Source organism: Mobula birostris, chromosome 7 (genome assembly GCF_030028105.1).
Source record: "Mobula birostris isolate sMobBir1 chromosome 7, sMobBir1.hap1, whole genome shotgun sequence".
In the NCBI taxonomy this organism is placed as follows: Eukaryota; Metazoa; Chordata; class Chondrichthyes; order Myliobatiformes; family Myliobatidae; genus Mobula; species Mobula birostris.
The window spans coordinates 54,102,742-54,121,860 of NC_092376.1; the positions used below are offsets into that span (position 1 = coordinate 54,102,742).

The 19,119-nt window shown below is 41.6% G+C and overlaps 1 protein-coding gene across 2 annotated transcripts in view; it reads left to right on the forward strand.

The window, feature by feature from the left end:
• The first annotated feature begins 901 nt into the window (after positions 1-901).
• The window catches only part of edar (ectodysplasin A receptor), a 94,794-nt gene continuing 76,576 nt past the window's right edge, over positions 902-19,119 (forward strand). For both annotated transcript variants that reach the window (XM_072263180.1, XM_072263181.1), the window contains exon 1: positions 902-1,104. The gene's annotated coding sequence lies outside the window, so the exon portion shown is untranslated. The remainder of the gene's footprint in view (positions 1,105-19,119) is intronic.

Consider the following 19,119-nt stretch of genomic DNA (forward strand, 5'->3'; position numbering starts at 1 on the left):
GAAGTTCACAAAAATGATTCCATGATTAAACAGCTTGTCATATGAAGAGCATTTGCTGGCTCTGAGCCTGTATTCACTGGAATTCAGAAGGATGAGGGGTGACCTAATTGAAACCTATCAAATGGTGAGAGGCCTTGATAGAGTGGATGTGAAGAGGATGTTTCCTGTGGTGGGAGTGTCTAAAACTAGAGGACACAACCTTAGAATAGAAGGGTTTCATTTTAAATCAGAGACATGAGGGAATTCCTCTAGCGAGAGAATAGTGAATCTGCAGAATTCATTGCTACAGGCAGCTGTGGAGGCCAAACCTTTATGTATATTTAAGGCAGAAGTTGATAGATTCTTGATTGGTCAGGACATGAAGGGACACGGGGGTAAGGCAGGAGATTTGGACTGAGAGAAAAAGTGGATCAACTATGATGAAATGCGGAGCAGACTGGTCGGCCAAATGGCCTAATTCTGCTCCTGAATCATATGGTCTTGAAGTAGAAATATTAACAATATATAGGAGAGAACTCACAGTACATGTGTGAAGCAACGTGGAAAGAAAATACAAGGAATGTCAGTCAGAAAGAGTTGGAGGTAATTGAGAAGGTTAAAAAAGCAATGAAGCATGGACAATGAAACAAAGAAATAAAGCAAGAAGAAAACACAACCAGAGACTGAGAGAAAGGAAAGTGTAAAAGCTAAATGAGGAGTGATGCTGAGAGTAATCGTTTCATTGTGGTGGTACGCTTTCATCCATAGCCCAATTTTTTTTCAATGGACAGCGAGGCGCCGCGGTTCTCACCTGTGTTCCAGGTGTGCGCTCTGCCGTGGGACGCACGAGCACCCCCTACCGCTAGGGGGCGCGATTTAGCGAGGCCCGTCCCCGTGCAGAGACCTCTGCAGATGTGAAGCCGTGACGTCGAGGGAGGAAGGAGGAGTGAACGTAGTAAGGACTGAGGAGACGCGCGAACAAACTGGAGTTCCGTCGGAGCGCAAGGTTGAACTGACAACTACCTGCAGGCTACGGCTACAGCTACAGCTACTTGGCGACTCAGCGTTGCCTTCATGTTCATCCGTCGCCCGGTGATAGTTTCGAACTCCAGCGCGTCGTCTCAGGTAAATTCCTCCAGACCCTTAGATTTGCATGGTGTTAGGCTGCGAATAATTTTATTTCTTTTACATATACAAATATAACATTACGACTATGCGCTGAGAATTGGAAGATTACGAACAGACAGAGAACTTTAAGGCGTGTTGGTTGTATTAACTTTCATATTCGCAGTCGGCGAAATATATTTTAATGTTTAGGGACATACCAACATTTAACGAAGTTGGTTTAAAATGTTCTCGGTACGAATAAGAACAGTTATCAAGCAGATTATCATTGTATAAAGTACAACATTTTCAACACAGTTTTACAAATCGAATGTTTTTCTTACGTTTTAGAGCAAATGTCATTTAACCTTTTATATGCCAATTCTCATTTCATTCCCTCAAACTGAATGCTTTAAAAGTGCAAGTGATATTTTGTCATATTTTGATGCAGAGTCCAACACATGGTGATATGTCATACTTTTTATTATTTTAAATAAATAATACCATCCTCAAGAAAGTAATATTTGATGTGTACTTTGTGGTTAACTAGACAGAGCGATTGTTTTGGTTAAAGTAGGTGAACTAAATCTGTAACAAGATTGATAAACCAAAAATTGCAATACTTCTCCAAAATACTTCACCAATACACACCTAAGCTAGAAGTGAAGATGCTATCTGACCATTATATAGATATATGCTTTCAGTAAAGATACATGCAAGAACACTAAAGAGGCAAAACATTATTATCTTCCCATGTAAAACAAATAATCAACATTATCCAGTTGAACAAAACTTTCCTCCAAGTAAATAAAGCAGTGATCTGAAAAAGAATAGAATTATATTCTATTTAGTAAATGAATTATAACATGGTAACAGTGCTGTGGCTCCCAATAAGAAGCATCATGGTAATCATTTTCATTATCATAATTTTATTTAAATAGTATGTGCAATAAGGTACACTATTATGGTCCGTTATACTTCTGCCTGTAGTTTTTACTTTATGATGGCTAATTTGTTTCAGCTGTCCATTACTTTTTTTCAAAAATCATTATTCCTGCCAATACATCAATTTCAAGCAATGCTGTTAAAAATTCACTCTTAAAGCTGTCCAAAAACCTAAGTGGTATAGGCCACTGTTTTGTAATTTCAGATATCCCACTAAGAGATGTCAATCAGAAGCAGTTTTATTGTTATTTGGTGGAAATGGGGAGAGGCAGAAAATCACATGGCTTGCTGTGCCTGAATATTTCTTAATCGTTTTACAGTAAATCCAGAACAAATTTATTCATAAACTTTGGACTGAAGAGATGGAGAAAATTATCTCAATACAAGCACAAAACATGTAAACAAATTGAGCAATACACTCACTAATTCCACTTTTATCTTTCACATATAATTTACAAAAGCATGCTAAGAAAAACAATATTTTTACAACTTACTATAAACTCAAAATAACTTGCATCAATCTTATTTAGGAGCCTTTAAGAAATTCTTAGGCGCATGTTTGTTAGAAAAATGGAGGGCTCTATGGGAGGGAAGGGTTAGATTAATCTTAGAGTGGATTAAAAGTAAATTAAAAGGTCAGCAAAGCCCCATGGGCTGAAGGACCTGTAGAAGGAGAAGAAAGCTGTTAACTCCAAGTGGAGTCATTGGGATGACGGCATTTTTTTTTAGCAAGCTTTCTTATTTTTATGAGGTCGAGTTGCTAACCCAGCACAGATAGAAAGCATGCAAGGGAGCCGGCTGGATTTGAACTTGGGAGCCTTGGCTCCGAAGTCTGGCACTGATGCCACTACACCACCAGCTGGCTGTGAAGGACCTGTACTGTGCTGCAATATTCTTACCTCTATTTTGTTGAATGATATTTTCTACCATGTGTAAGGATGTTCAGTTTTCCAATCTTTTCCACAAATTAAGTACTGTATATGCCCCCTGGTTTTTGGCATATTTCCACTCTTGAGGAAATAAGTGCTCCCTACTTACTTTATCCAGGCCTTTTATAATTTTAAACTTCCAATCAAATCTTCCTGTGTTCCAAAGAAAACAGAGTTTATCTAATTCTTCTTAATTGCTATAATTTCCTGTCCAGTCAATACCCTCAAATCTCCACTGCACCTCACAGGCATAATTGCATCCTGTAATGTAATGACCAGAACCATTTGCAATGATAAAAAGTTTTATTATTGTCACATGTAGAGAGACACAGTGAAAGTATTTGTCTTGCATTCCATCAGTACCACACACTGAGGTACAAACGTTTGTAGTAAATGGGAAGACAATAACAGTGCAGAATAAAACGTTACAGTTACAGAGAAAGTGCTGGGAGACAATATGGTGCAATTCTATAAGGAGATGGATTATAAGGTTAGGAGCCCATTTTATCATTCTGGTGGGTCATTCGGTAGTCTTATAACAACAGGATAAAAGCTGTCCTTGAGTCTGATGATATATGCTTTCAGACTTTTGTATTTTATACCTGTGGGAGGGGGAAGAAGAGAGAATGTTCAGCGTGGGAGGGGTTCTTTGATTATGTTGGTTGCTTTATCGAGCTGCAAGACTTGGATGGCAGTTTAGTTTCCATCCTGCATTCATAACTCTCTACAGTTTCTGACGGTCTTAGGCAGAGCTGTTGCTAAACCAAGAGGAAATTCTTTGGATTGTTGCCCCCTCTTTCCCACCACCCCCCCATGCTGGAGAAATGCAGATGGTCCCAAGCCCCTGCACCTGGGCAGTTTGTTTTCCTTTCTGATACTTGTCCAACTCCTTTTAAATGTGAGAATTGAACTGCTACCCTGGCAGTCCATTTCAATTCCTGAATACATAATATATCATACACATGTCACTCTTGATTCTTCTACTAATCACCTTCACGACCCTTTCTTCTTGTTTTTTCAGCCAAATGGAAGGTGTTTCCATCTATAAATCCTTTTAGTACCTGCTCTGTTGGAAGGAGAACAATACCAACTTTTTCAGTTTATCCACAACTAAAATTCCTCATTCCTGCAATCAACCTATCCTAAAGCCTTCCCATCCTTCCTAAAGTGGGATCCCAGAGCTGGGTACTACGCAATTGTAGCTGAATCTGAGTTTTTTTTTTACTAATGGGCATGACTTTCCTGATACTGAACTCCATACTTTATTTATGAACTCCAGGTTTCCAAGTACCTTCCCCCCCCCCCCCCATTTCTCATTTTTCCTATTCCACCAGCATGTCCATATCTCCTATTCTGTTGTTCTCCTCCTCACAGTTAACTACACCTGTAATTAATATGTCATTTGGAAATATTGGCCTCAACACCAGAGACTCGGTCACTAAAATATATTAAGAGCGGTGACCATAGTACCAATTCAGAGCAATCCCTCAAAAGAAAAAAAAACATTATTCAGTCAAAGTTCTATCTCTATTGCTACAGTACATTTTTCATTGTGCTCTTTATCTAGTTGATCTTGTGCTGCATTGGATCTGGAGTAACAATTATCTGATTCTTTTTTTACACTTGTGCACTGGAAGTGACATTGAACAATCTTGAATCTTAGATACATCTGAGCACATTTTTGCTTGAAAAACAGAAAACCTTTTGTAATTTTCTAGTCAGATAACACCCCCAAATCTATTGATGTTTGGAACATTGACCTTGGCCCCTGCAACTTGGAAGAAGTAGAGGCAAAGTTAAAATATATTTGAACAGATAAATGGATGGGGAAATTTCAGAGGGGCATGGGTCAGACAGGATTAGCTTAGATAGGCTTCTTGGTCAGAATGGATGAGATGGGTAGAAGGGCCTGATTCCATGCTGTACAACTTCAGAACCATAATTAACTCTCCACAGCTACCATGGCTGCATCCCATCTGACCAAAATTAAAAGTTCAAAGTAAATTTATTATTAAAATACATTGCTTGTTTTAAAAGAAAGAAAGAGTATTCACCCCCTCCCAGAAGTTTTCATGTTTTATTGTTCTACAACATTGAATCACAGTGGATTTAATTCAGATTTTTTGACACTGATCAACAGAAAAAGACTCTTTCGTGCCAAAGTGAAAACAGATCTCTACAAAATGATCTAAATTAATTACAAACAAAAAACATAAAATCAATTGCATAAGCATTTTCTCTCTTCCAGTCTGTATTTAGTAGATGCACCTTTGGCAGCAATTACAGCCTTGAGTCTGTGTGGATAAATTTCTATCAGCTTTGCACATCTGGACATTGCAGTTTTCCCCCGTTCATCTTTACAAAACTGTTCAAGCCCTGTCAAATTGCATGGGGATTCTGAGTGAATAGCCCTTTTCAAGTTCAGCCACAAATTCTCAATTGGATTGTGGTCTAGACTCTGACTTGGCCACTCCAGGACATTTTTTTTAAGCCATTCCTATGTAGCTTTGGCTTGAGCTTGGGGCCACTTGCCTTCCTGGAAAACAATTCTTCTCCCAAGTCGCAGTTCTCTTGCAGACTGCATCAGGTTTTCCTCCAGGATTTCCCTGTATTTTGCTGCATTCATTTTACCGTCTACCTTCACAAGCCTTCCAGGGCCTGCTGCAGTGAAGCATCCCCACAGCATGATGCAGCCACCACCATGCTTCATGGTAGGAACAGCATGGTTTTGATGATGTTTGGTGTTTGGCTTACACCAAACATAGTGTTTAGTCTGAAGGCCAAAGGGCTCAATTTTGGTTTCATCAGACCATAGAACCTTCTTCCAGTTGACTTCAGAGTCTCCCACATGCCTTCTGGTAATCTCTAGCCAAGATTTCACATGAGCTTTTTTCAACAGTTGCTTTCTCTTTGCCACTCTTCTGAGAAGCTGTGACTGGTGAAATACCCAGGCAACAGTCGTTGTATGTGCAGTCTCTCCCATCTCAGCCACCAAAACTCGTAACTCCTTCAGAGTTGTCATAGGTGTCTTGGTGGTCTCCCTCACTAGTCACTTCTCACATGGTCACTCAGTTTTTGAGGACGGACTGCTCTAGGCAGATGTACAGCTGTGCCATATTGTTTCCATTTCTTGATGATTGACTTAACTGTTCTCCAAGGGATGAACAGTGACTTAGAAATTTTCTTGTGTGCATCTCCTGACTTGTGCTTTTCAATTACCTTTTCACGGAGTTGCTTGAAGCATTCCTTTGTCCTCATGGTGTAGGCTTTGCCAGGATACTAACTCACCAGCAGTTTGACTTCCAGACACAGGTGTATTTTTACTACAATCAATTGGAACACCTTGACTGCACACAGATCTCCAAAAACAGATCTCCATTTAACTATTTATGTGACTTCTAGAATCAATTTGCTGCACTAGTGATGATTTGGTGTATCACATGGGGGGGTGAATATTTATGCAATCAATTATTTTGTGTTTTGTATTTGTAATTAATTTGGATCACTTTGTAGAAATCTGTTTTCACTTTGACACAAGAGTCTTTTTCTCTTGATCAGTGTCAAAAAAAAAACAAAATTAAGTCCACTGTGATTCAATGTTGTAAAACAATAAATCATGAAAACTTCCAAGGGGGGTGAATACTTTTTATAGGCACTGTATGTCACCATATATGATCCTGAGGTTCATTTTCTTGCGGGCATACTCAATAAATCCTATAACCATAATAGAATGAATGAAGGGCTGCACCAACAGGACAGACAACGTGGGTGCAAAAGACAACAAGGGTTAGTTGCACTTTGAAGTTGTATTTTCATCTCAAGATCTCATTGTCCTTCTACACTACTTAGTGTATTGACTCAGGTTCTTCCATTGCTATTTTTCTAACAGCTCATCAGAATTTGTTTTCCTGTAGTCCAAAGCCTTCTTACCTGTCAAATATGTAGTTAATTTTTGTATCATTTACAAACAGTTTAATCGTGGGCTCTAAAATTACCATTATTATAAATCACTGAAAACAATGAGTCCTGTGGAACCCTACTGACAACAGCCTTTTGTTTCCCAACACTGAGCCAATTTTGGAGCGAGCTTTGCTCTCTGATCCAGGGAGCTTTTACTTTTTTAACCAGTCTGCCATTTGGAACCATGTCAGGACCTTGCTCAAAACTACATAAATATTAACACTCTGCCCTCATTGACTCTTTGTGTCTCTCTTCAAGTATTCCCTTAACAAATAGATACTGACTGACCCAGATTAATCTATAGCTCTCCGAGTGAAGATTTATTCTGTTCCTTGGAAAAGATTCCGATACATTGCCCACCACTTCAGTGACACTGGCCCGTCATTACTCTGTTCAGCCTTTCCTCCCTTTTGAAACAATGGTACAACATAAGTAGGCCTCTAATCCATGAAGGCAGAGAGGTTTGAAAAATTGTGATTACGAGCCTTTATAATTTTCTCCCTTGTGTTTTTACAGCACAGTCAAAATGTGAGTTACTTCTTCTAGCAGACAAACACCAGGATACCCTTTTCCCTCCACACCATCCAAAATTCACCCTTGCCTGGGTTATAGATCTCTTTCAGGCTTGACAAGGTATCCACTTTCAAAGAAATTAAACACCTTAATACTTCCTCCACAGTAGATAGAGTATATTCTGTCCAATTTTTCACACTAGTCTTATATAAATGACATAAATCTAAATGGGAAAAATATTTGTATAGGTATTTCAATAACTTCCACTGAGGTACATCAGGAATTGTTTTTGTTCAGCAAAAGAATAGTTCTAACTCAGTACAAAATTAACTCTAATGAATGGCAGAAATTTATTTCAAAAACCTCTCATATTTTTGCCTATAGGCATCTTCAGAACTAGGCTTTGAAGATTAGGAAGAGATACTGTGCATTTTCTATTTACATTAACTCGCTATTTATTGTCATTAATCCTCAATGCATTTTGCATGGAATAGCCGAGACCATCCTTCCTGTAGTGAAGTGACCGGAACTGAGCACAGTATGCCAACTGGGGTCTGACCAGGGTCCTATGAGGCTGTAACATTACCTCTCGGCTCCCATGGTTGATGAAGGCCAATGCACCGTATGTCTTCTTAACCACGCAGTCAATCTGTGCAGCAGCTTTGAATGTCCTAGTTAGGAATTAGAAATCCAGTGGCTAGGTATAGGCCCTCTGTTCTAAAGAGCCTCATTCTACTTTGAGGCTATGCCCTCTGATCCTAGCCTCTCCCACTATTGAAAACATCCTCTCCATGTCCACTCTGTCTAGGCCTTTCAATATTTAGTAGGTTTCAATGTGATCATCCTCAATCTTCTAAGCACTAGTGAGCACAGGCCCCAAGCCATCAAACACTCCTCATGTGTTAACCCTTTCATTTCCAAAATCATTCTCGTAAACCTCCTCTGGACCTTCTCTGCACATCCTTTCCTAAAACTGCTCACCATACTCCAATGCCTTATAAAGCCACAGTATTATCTCCCCGTCCATGAGTGCCAACATTGCACTTGCATTCTCTGCTACCATCTCAGCCTGCGAGTTATCCTTTGGAGAATCCTGTACTATAACTGTTGAGTATCTTTGCACCCCTAATTTATGAATATGCTTCCCTTTAGAAAATAAACAGGGAGCTTTTCTTCCTTCTAGCAAAGTTCTTGACTATACACATCCCTACTAGTGTATTCTATCTGCCACTTCTTTGCCCATCAAAGTATTGTGTCCAGTTCTGGTCACCTCACTATAGGAAGGATGTGGAAGCATTGGAAAGGGTACAGAGGAGATTTACCAGGATGCTGCCTGGTTTAGAAAGTATGCATTGTGATCAGAGATTAAGGGAGCTAGGGCTTTACTCTTTGGAGAGAAGGAGGGTGAGAGGAGACATGATAGAGGTGTACAAGATAATAAGAGGAATAGATAGAGTGGATAGCCAGCGCCTCTTCCCCAGGGCACCACTGCTCAATACAAAAGGACATGGCTTTAAGGTAAGCGGTGGGACGTTCAAGGGGGATATTAGAGGAAGGTGTTTTACTCAGAGAGTGGTTGGTGCGTGGAATGCACTGCCTGAGTCAGTGGTGGAGGCAGATACACTAGTGAAGTTTAAGAGACTACTAGACAGGTATATGGAGGAATCTAAGGTGGGGGCTTATATGGGAGGCAGGGTTTGAGGGTCGGCACAACATTGTGGGCCGAAGGGCCCGTACTGTGCTGTACTATTCTATGTTCTATCAACCTAGTATCTGTATGGTAATCTCAAGAGAGTTACATAAAACAGTCTAGCCATGTTAAATGTGGTTGATCTTACTCATAAACATTAAGATTTCTTTGGGGAGTAAATATAATAATTAATTAAGAGTTAATAATTCTCTGTGCCTTTACATTCATTTTATGGGGTTGATAATATATTTCCAGAGGCAAAAAGTCTGAGGTTGAAACAAAAAGACATGCCCCAGCAAATAGTTTGAGTAACCATATCCAACTCTCAGTATGCAAAACCATCAATCTCACCATCTTCAAACACTCATACACATTCCAGGCCAACAGGCTTGTACTTTCATATAAAAGCCTGCAGTTTGGAATATGATTGAAATCTGGTGGGTGGGTACACTTAGTCTCATAACAAGGGAGAAGCTTGGATTGGAACAATTCAGCCAATCCATATTTCCTCCAAAATGATTGATTTAACATACTGTTCTTTTTGTGACAAATTTCTACTTGAAATTTGTGATTCAGTTAAGAAAAATAAAGTATTAATCTTGGTCTTTAAAGAGAAAAATCTTTCAATGTTTATGTAAAGTCTGAGAGTAATAATAATCTTGAATGAACTACATTCATATGTGATGCACTTCTTCAGTTGTTAACTTCCAAAGACGAACATCCAAAGTATAGTTTACATATTAACATTTAATCAATTATGTACAGCAAGTAATATGCAAAATGGATACTGAATTTATTAAATGAACTAACAAATATTACAAAAATATATTTCACTTCACTACAAAAAAATCTGATGTGCCTAACATTTTTCTTTCATTAAAGCAAGTAAAGTATGAAGTATTTCCGATACCTATTTGTTCAATCTTGTCAACTCTGTTCTACCACATGAAAGAAATGCTATTTTAATTATTGCCAACAATCTTGGCAGATGATAGATTTTTTTAATCTGTTCAGCTTTGAAGTACTCCATACATGAAAAGCTTTCATCTTTTTCTTTAGGGTATTAAAAAAAATGTAAACTTCATACAAAAGTTTTAGAGTTTCACAGACACAAGACAAATTGTTGGGCTTATTTTACTATTTAATTTGTACTAGAACTTCTATGTCAGAAAAGTTAAATAGAATTTTATGTAGCTTCTGTAAATGCGTATTATGTCCCAGAGACTATGTTGACTCATTTTTCATATGTTAGGGATTACTCTGGAATTATTAAATTATGTGAATATAGCAGATATTAATTCAAACAAGAACCAGTCTTCAGTTCTTAATGTAAATTGCAAGCAATAATGAGTCTGAAGTTAAAAGGACAGGTTTGCAAACAAATAGAACTGTCTACAAAGCACAGGCTGCTGGCTGCTGAAGAAATATGGTTTGCAAAGTGACCACGAGATGTTCTCAAATGTATCAGCCAAATGTAGCACACCAAGGTTTAAAAGCAGACCACCATATACAGCAGGCAGCGGAGTGAGAGGGAGCAGAGCGGGACAGCTTTGGCTCAACAGGCTTCGGTGAGAACAGGCAGAGGCCAGGGTTGGTTCTGGTAAGTTTTTTCTCCAGTTTGTTTAGAGTAGAGAGAATGCCAGGCAGGATGTTGGAATGCTCCTCTTGCAGGATGTGGGAAGTCAGGGAGCCCTCCAGTGTCCCTGACAACAACACCTGCAAGAAGTGCATCCAGCTGCAGCTCCTAACAAACCGCGTTAGGGAACTGGAGCAGGAGCTGGATGACCTCTGGATCATTCGGGAGAATGAGGAGATTATAGATAGTAGCTACAGGGAGATAGCTATGCCAAAGGAGCAGAGCACAGGAAATTGGGTCACTGTCAGGCGAGGGAAGGGGAAAGGGAAGGCAGAGTAGGGTTCCCCTGTGACCATTCCCCTCAACGAGTATACCGCATTGGATACTGTTGGGGGTGGTGACTTATCTGGGACAAGCTGCAGCAGCCAGATCTCTGGCACTGAGTCTGGTTCTGCAGTGCAGAAGGGAGGGTGGAAAAAGAGGAGAGCGGTAGTGATAGGGGACTCGATAGTTAGAGGTACAGATAGGAGGTTCTGTGGTCGTGACAGGGAATCCAGGATGGTTTGTTGCCTCCCGGGTGCCAGGGTCAAGGATGTCCCTGATCGCTTGCATGACATTCTGAAGTGGGAGGGTGATCAGCCAGATGTTGTGGTGCACATCGGTACCAATGACAAAGCAAGGAAGAGTGAGGAGGTCCTGGACAGTGAGTATCGAGAGCTTGGTAGGAAGTTGAAAAGCAGGACCTCGAGGGTGGTAATCTCAGGATTACTACCTGTGCTACGTGCCAGTGAGTGTGAGAATAGGATGCTCTGGAGGATGAACAAGTGGCTGAGGAACTGGTGTAGGGGGCAGGGTTTCAGATTTCAGGATCATCAGGACCTCTTCTGGGGCAGGTGGGACCTGTACAAGAGAGACTGGTTACACTTGAACTACAAGGGGACCAATATCCTTTCAGGGAGGTTTGTTAGTGCTATTGGGGAGACTTTAAACTAGATTTGCAGCGGGATGGGAACCAGAGTGCCAGAGCTGACAGTGGGGCTGGGGTGAAAATAAATGATGTTAAAAGTTCAAGCAAAGCCACAAATAGAAAGATTGTGAGTGGAGGTAAAAATCTTCTGAGGTGTATATATTTCAATGCTAGGAGTATTGCGGGGAAGGCAGACGAGTTGAGGGCATGGATTGACACGTGGAATTATGACGTTATAGCAATTAGTGAAACTTGGCTACAGGAGGGGCAGGACTGGCAGCTTAATATTCCAGGGTTCCGATGTTTCAGATGTGATAGAGGCAGAGGAATGAAAGGTGGGCGGGGCGGGTTGGGTAGCATTGCTTGTCAGGGAAAATATTACAGCAGTGCTTAGGCAGGACAGATTAGAGGGCTTGTCTACTGACTCCTTATGGGTGGAGCTGAGAAACAGGAAAGGTATGGCCACATTAGTGGGGTTGTATTATAGACCACCCAATAGTCAGCGAGAATTGGAGGAGTAAATCTGCAGAAGGATAGCAGGCAACTGCAGGAAACATGAAGTTGTGGTGGCAGGGGATTTTAATTTTCCACATATTGATTGGGACTCCCATACTGTTAGGGGTCTAGAAGGGTTAGAGTTTGTAAAATGTGTTCAGGAAAGTTTTCTAAATCAATATATAGAGGTACCAACTAGAGAGGATACAATATTAGATCTCCTATTAGGAAACGAGTTAGGACAAGTGACGGAGGTGTGTGTAGGGGAACACTTTGGCTCCAGTGATCATAACACCATTAGTTTCAACTTGATCATGGATAAAGATAGATCTGGTCCTAGGGTTGAGGTTCTAAACCAGAAGAAGGCCAAATTTAAAGAAATGAGAAAGGATCTAAAAAGCGTGGACTTGGGACAGGTTGTTTTCTGGCAAGGATATGATCGGTAGGTGGGAAGCCTTTAAAGGAGAAATGTTGAGAGTGCAGAGCTTGTATGTTCCCCTCAGGATTAAAGGCAAAGTGAATAGGAATAAAGAACCTTGGTTCTCAAGGGATATTGCAACTCTGATAAGAAGAGAGAGTTGTATCACATGTATAGGAAACGAGTAAATAAGGTGCTTGAAGAGTATAAAAAGTGCGAGAAAATACTTAAGAAGGAAATCAGGAGGGCTAAAAGAAGACATGAGGTTGCCTTGGCAGTCAAAGTGAAGGATAATCCAAAGAGCTTTTACAGGATATATTAAGAGTAAAAGGATTGTAAGGGATAAAATTGGCCCTCTTGAAGATCAGAGTGGTCGGCTATGTGCGGAACCAAAAGAAATGGAGGAGATCTTAAATGGGTTTTTTGCATCTGTATTTACTAAGGAACTGGCATGAAGTCTATGGAATTAAGGGAAACAAGTAGTGAGATCATGGAAACTGTACAGATTGAAAAGGAGGAGGTGCTTGCTATCTTGAGGCAAATTAAAGTGGATAAATCCCCAGGACCTGACAGGGTATTCCCTCGGACCTTGAAGGAGACTAGTGTTGAAATTGCAGGGGCCCTGGCAGATATATTTAAAATGTCGGTGTCTACGGGTGAGGTGCCGGAGGATTGGAGAACGGCTCATGTTGTTCTGTTGTTTAAAAAAGGATCGAAAAGTAATCCGGGAAATTATAGGCCGGTAAATTTGACGTCGGTAGTGGGTAAGTTTTGGAGGGAGTACTAAGAGACAGAATCTACAAGCATTTGGATAGACAGGGACTTATTAGGGAGAGTCAACATGGCTTTGTGCGTGGTAGGTCATATTTGACCAATCTATTAGAGTTTTTTGAGGAGGTTACCAGGAAAGTGGATGAAGGGAAGGCAGTGGATGTTGTCTACATGGACTTCAGTAAGGCCTTTGACAAGGTCCTGCATGGGAGGTTAGTTATGAAAATTCCGTTGCTAGATATACATGGAGAGGTGGTAAGTTGGATTAGACATTGGCTCAATGGAAGAAGCCAGAGAGTGGTAGTAGAGGATTGCTTCTCAGAGTGGAGGCCTGTGACTAGTGGTGTGCCACAGGTATCAGTGCTGGGTCCATTGTTATTTATCATCTATATCAATGATCTGGATGATAATGTGGTAAATTGGATCAGCAAATTTGCTGATGATACAAAGATTGGAGGTGTAGTGGACAGTGAGGAAGGTTTTCAAAGCTTGCAGAGGGATTTGGACCAGCTGGAAAAATGGACTGAAAAATGGCAGATGGAGTTTAATACAGACAAGTGTGAGGTATTGCACTTTGGAAGGACAAACCAAGGTAGAACATACAAGGTAAATGGTAGGGCACTGAGGAGTGCAGTAGAAGAGAGGGATCTGGGAATACAGATACGAAGTTCCCTAAAAGTGGCATCGCAGGTAGATAGAGTCATAAAGAGAGCTTTTGGTACATTGGCCTTTATTAATCAAAGTATTGAGTATAAGAGCTGGAATGTTATGATGAGGTTGTATAAGGCATTGATGAGGCCGAATCTGGAGTATTGTGTTCAGTTTTGGTCACTAAATTACAGGAAGGATATTAATAAGATTGAAAGAGTGTAGAGAAGGTTTACAAGGATATTGCTGGGACTTGAGAAACTCAGTTACAGAGAAAGGTTGCAACACACATCAAAGTTGCTGGTGAACGCAGCAGGCCAGGCAGCATCTGTAGGAAGAGGTACAGTCGACGTTTCAGGCCGAGACCCTTCGTCAGGACTGTACCTCTTCCTACAGATGCTGCCTGGCCTGCTGCGTTCACCAGCAACTTTGATGTGTGTTGCTTGAATTTCCAGCATCTGCAGAATTCCTGTTGTTTACAGAGAAAGGTTGAACAGGTTAGGACTTTATTCCCTAGAGCGTAGAAGAATGAGGGGAGATTTGATAGTACATAAAATTATGATGGGTATAGATAGAGTGAATGCAAGCAGGCTTTTTCCACTGAGGCAAGGGGAGAAAAAAACCAGAGGACATGGGTTAAGGGTGAGGGGGGAGAAGTTTAAAGGGAACATTAGGGGGGGCTTCTTCACAGAGAGAATGGTGGGAATGTGGAATGAGCTGCCAGACGAGGTGGTAAATGCGGGTTCTGTTTTAACACTTAAGAGTAAATTGGACAGATGCATGGATGAGAGGTGTATGGAGGGATATGGTCCGTGTGCAGGTCAGTGGGACTAGGCAGAAAATGGTTCAGCACAGCCAAGAAGGGCCAAAAGGCCTGTTTCTGTGCTGTAGTTTTTCTATGGTTTCTAATGTAAGACAATGGGGTTGTATTAATTGGCCTGCATCAAACCAGGCAACATGGGCGCAAGTTATTTTGCACTATTGTGACTGAGTTCAAGCTGCCAGCTTCTGCGATCGTAGAGTGGACAGCAGCACTCATGGTGGTAAGGTTCCAGACAGAGCCATCCAACCAGGACCTCAGTGGTGGAACTGATACATCACAATGCCCATGAAGACAGCAGAAGCCGACAACAGTGAAATGTCCCCAGTCCATGCCACTGGACCCTGACCCTGATCAGTCAAGGACTGTTGTGGCTGCCTATGCATCAAACCCAGCCCCCCCCCCATGTAAAAACAAAGTCATGCAAAGACATTTTCCATTATGGGAATCCACCTTAACATCCTTGATCAAGTTTCACAGTGATCAGCAAGTGACAAAGGGGGCAGGATTGTGAGGTCTAGAAGCCACTAGTCTCAAGCAGGTACTTTGGGCGCTGGGTGTTTGATTCAGTCACTAGGCTGTTGGACTGAAGCAGAAAGGGCACTTCAATAGCTGCACCCATGACTGAGCAGCCCTATTTAGGAGCCACTCTGCTTACCCCACTCAGGGAAGTGGCTGGGAAAAGTGCCCTAAAAATAGCCTGTGTCAACTCTTTGACTAGATTACCCCATCCAGAGGGTTCACCATATGTGGTCAGAAACAAAGAAACAATGGAAGGTGCGCACTCTGATACATAGTGCAACCAGTGATTCACCGGACAGTAAAGCTGAGATCATTGCCAGAGAACTGAGAAGATGACAGCTAAACTTTCTGAAACCCACTGGCAGACGAAGGGCAACTGAAGGAGGAGAAGGGTGGTTATACCTTCTTCTGGAAAGTGAAGGCAGCTGATGAGCCCAGGATCCATGGCCTTGGGTGTGCAATAAAGCACCAACTTAGGCATCAGTGAATGTCTCATGATGATCCATTTGGTGCCTGCCAACAATCAGATGGCAAACATTGTGAGTGCTTATGCACCAATTCTGGGCTCGTGGATATGAAAAAGAGGCCTTCTATGCTTGCTGAGATACGACACTGAGTATCCCCAAGGAGGTAAGGTAATTCTCTGGGGTACTTCAATGCCAGGGTTGGTTGGGACTTCAACCTTTGGAAGGACACCATAGGAAAGGTAGGTATTGGCAACATCAACTTACATGGAGTACTACTTCTCACCCTATGTACTGAGCACCACCTTATCACAAAAACTGTCTTCTGCCAGAAATACAAATTCAGAGCATCTTGGCAGCACCCTCTATTTTAAACTGTGGCATCTCATTGACTATGTCATTATCTAAGCTAGGGACCGCTGTGGTGTGAATATCATGAGGGCCATGACTGGCACAATTGACTGTTGGACAGATCATTACCTGATCTGCTCCACAATGTCCATCAGACTCATGAAAAAGAGGAGGGTTTGTAAGAAGCGGACAAGACCAAGAGTAAAACTTGAGAGCCTGCTTTACGCTGCAGCCCAATAGCACCCTCAGTCCTAGCTTTGGGGAAACCTCCGCAGGAATATCCAGAGGATATTGAAGAACAGTGAAGTCTTGTTCAATACACCACCCTCGATAACTGCAAAAACATCCTTGGGTACAAGTCCAGAAAACATCAGGATTAGTTTGATGATGACATGTTGAGCGAACAGCTTGTCTTCAAGTAAAGGAAAGCATTTTGTGCCTGGCAGAATGACATTGTCAGCAAGGTCAAAGGCAAGCCTACTCTAGAGCCAAGGCAAATGACCAGAGCAGGATGAGGGAGCTAGAAAATTCTTGGTGAACTGCAAAAGCTCTGGAAATCCAGAGACTGGCAAACTCTGGTGAGAGGCTTCTTCAGCACCACCAAAGCAGTCTATAGTCCAAGTTACTGATCTATGGTCCAATAGCACTGCCCCCTCTCCTCCTGCTCCATGCTCAAAGGATCGGAAGGATATCAATGATCGATGAAGAGACGACTTTCAAGAACTTAACCACGACAGTGCTGCTGAGGCAGAACTACATCCTAAGTGAAGACATGGGGGACCCTCCCATGATGAAAGAGGTCCATGATGCCATCAGGAGCCTGATAAAAGCAGTGAAGCCACTGATCCCAATGGGATCCCAGTAGAGATTCTCAAGAAAGGTGGACCAGCACTCCTACACCTGCCTGAAGGTCTGTGGGGGGGGGGGGAGAACAACTGCCCTCAGAGCTATAATAGTGACCGTATTCAAGAAGTGAGACAAGGCAGGTTGTGGTAATTAGAGAGGCAGCTCGCTCCTGTCAACAACAGGCATAGTGCTTGCACATATCTTTGTAAACTGACTCTTCCAATATCTGAAGAAGTACTCCCTGAAATGCAGTGTGGTTTCCATCAGACATGGTCTTCACAGCACACCAACTACAGGAAAAATGCTGTGAACAAAGACAACCCTAGTTACTTGTCTTTCATAGATATGACAAAGGCATTTGATACAGTAGACCACCAACTTCTCTGGTGTATAGTGTGAGGACAAGACTGCCCTGGTGAATACTTACAAATACTGAGGGTACTGCATGATGACATGACAGGCACCAGCATTTGGCAACAGTGGCACTGAATCAGAACCCTTCACTGTGGAGACAGGAGTCAAACAGGGCTGCACCATTACACCCACCCAATTCTGCCCTCTTTCACCTCATGCCTGGTTCAACCTGGTACTAATTCAGTCGGCACCACTGGTGATGAATTCAGTAAGTTTGTGCGCAGGAGAAAGGACTCTGAGGAATTCAAAGTTGGAGTGAGCCAGCAATTCATTCAGCAGGTTCAGACTGTCCCAGGTTTCCAGACTAGTACTTGTCTCCGATCAGAAAAGCATCTGTTTAGCATTTGTACTTTAATTACTATGTCTTAATTAATGATATAATTTATCATTGTCTCTTTAATAACAAGTGCATCTATTTTCCAAATTTCTATTACATGGTACTTTATCAAATGGTTTTTGGAAGTCCATATGCACACCACTTACTGCACTACTTTTTAGCAACCTGCTCCCTTTCTTCAGATCATGTTTAGCAAGATGTAATTTGTCTTTATCATATATTTAGCCCCATATTCACTAAATCCAATATGCATCAACCGTAGAAGCGGCCAACTTAGAAGTATGGAATAACCAACTAAGCACACTTCCTTTAAGTGAATGCTGTTTTTTCTTTCCCTCCAAACAATCATCTACTCCAATTCCCAGATTTTTATTTGCTTCTTATAACTTTCACTGTCTATCCTTTTTATTATTAACCATCCTTCAGCTACTTGAGTTTTCACCTTGGAAAAAGAAAGCTGCAAGTTTGACTTCTCATTCTGCAGTGAGAACTTCAGTCCCACATTGATAAAGCTCTAACTGTTAGAAATGATGTATTTAACAATTGCCCCAAATACCTTCTAAACAGAACATTACAAAAATGGTTCATTATTTGTATTCCTCTTGAAAACCTCCTGCACGCAAGGATATTCTATTCTGAGATAGAATTCTGAGGGTCCAAAATGTCTCTTTGCCTGCTTCAGTAGCTGGCTAGGTCTTATAATGCAGCAGTCCCCAACCACTGGGCCGCAAAGCATGTGCTACTGGGCCGCGAGGAAACGATATGATTTGGCGATATGAGTCAGCTGCAGCTTTCCTCATTCCCTGTCACGCGCACTGTTGAGCTTGAACGCACGCGTGGTCATTACCTGCGCATCATCCATGTCAGCGCGGGTAGGAGATCAACTCCTCGAGCTTGCAACTGACGGCGGGCTGAAAAGTATGTTTGACTTAACATCTCTGCTGGCATTCCGGATCAAAGTCAAGGCTAAATATCCTGAGATAGCCATGAAAGCACTGAAAACGTTGCTTTCATTTCCAACATATCTCTGCAATGAATGCAACGAAAACTAAATTGCGGAATAGACTGGACATAAGGAACCCCCTTCGAGTATCACTGTCTCCCATCACCCCTCGATGGCACTGTCTTGTTGCAGAGAAGCAAGCCCAGGGCTCCCACTGATTCAGCGATATTGGTGTTTTGCAATGATTTTATATGTTCATAGGAGGAAAATATGTGCTGTGTGTTTAATATCCAAATGTTACTTAAAATATTATGATGCTATTGACTTATATAACCATATTACAGTTACAGCACGGAAACAGGCCATCTCTGCCCTTCTAGTCTGTGCTGAATGCTACTCTCACCTAGTCCCACTGACCCGCACTCAG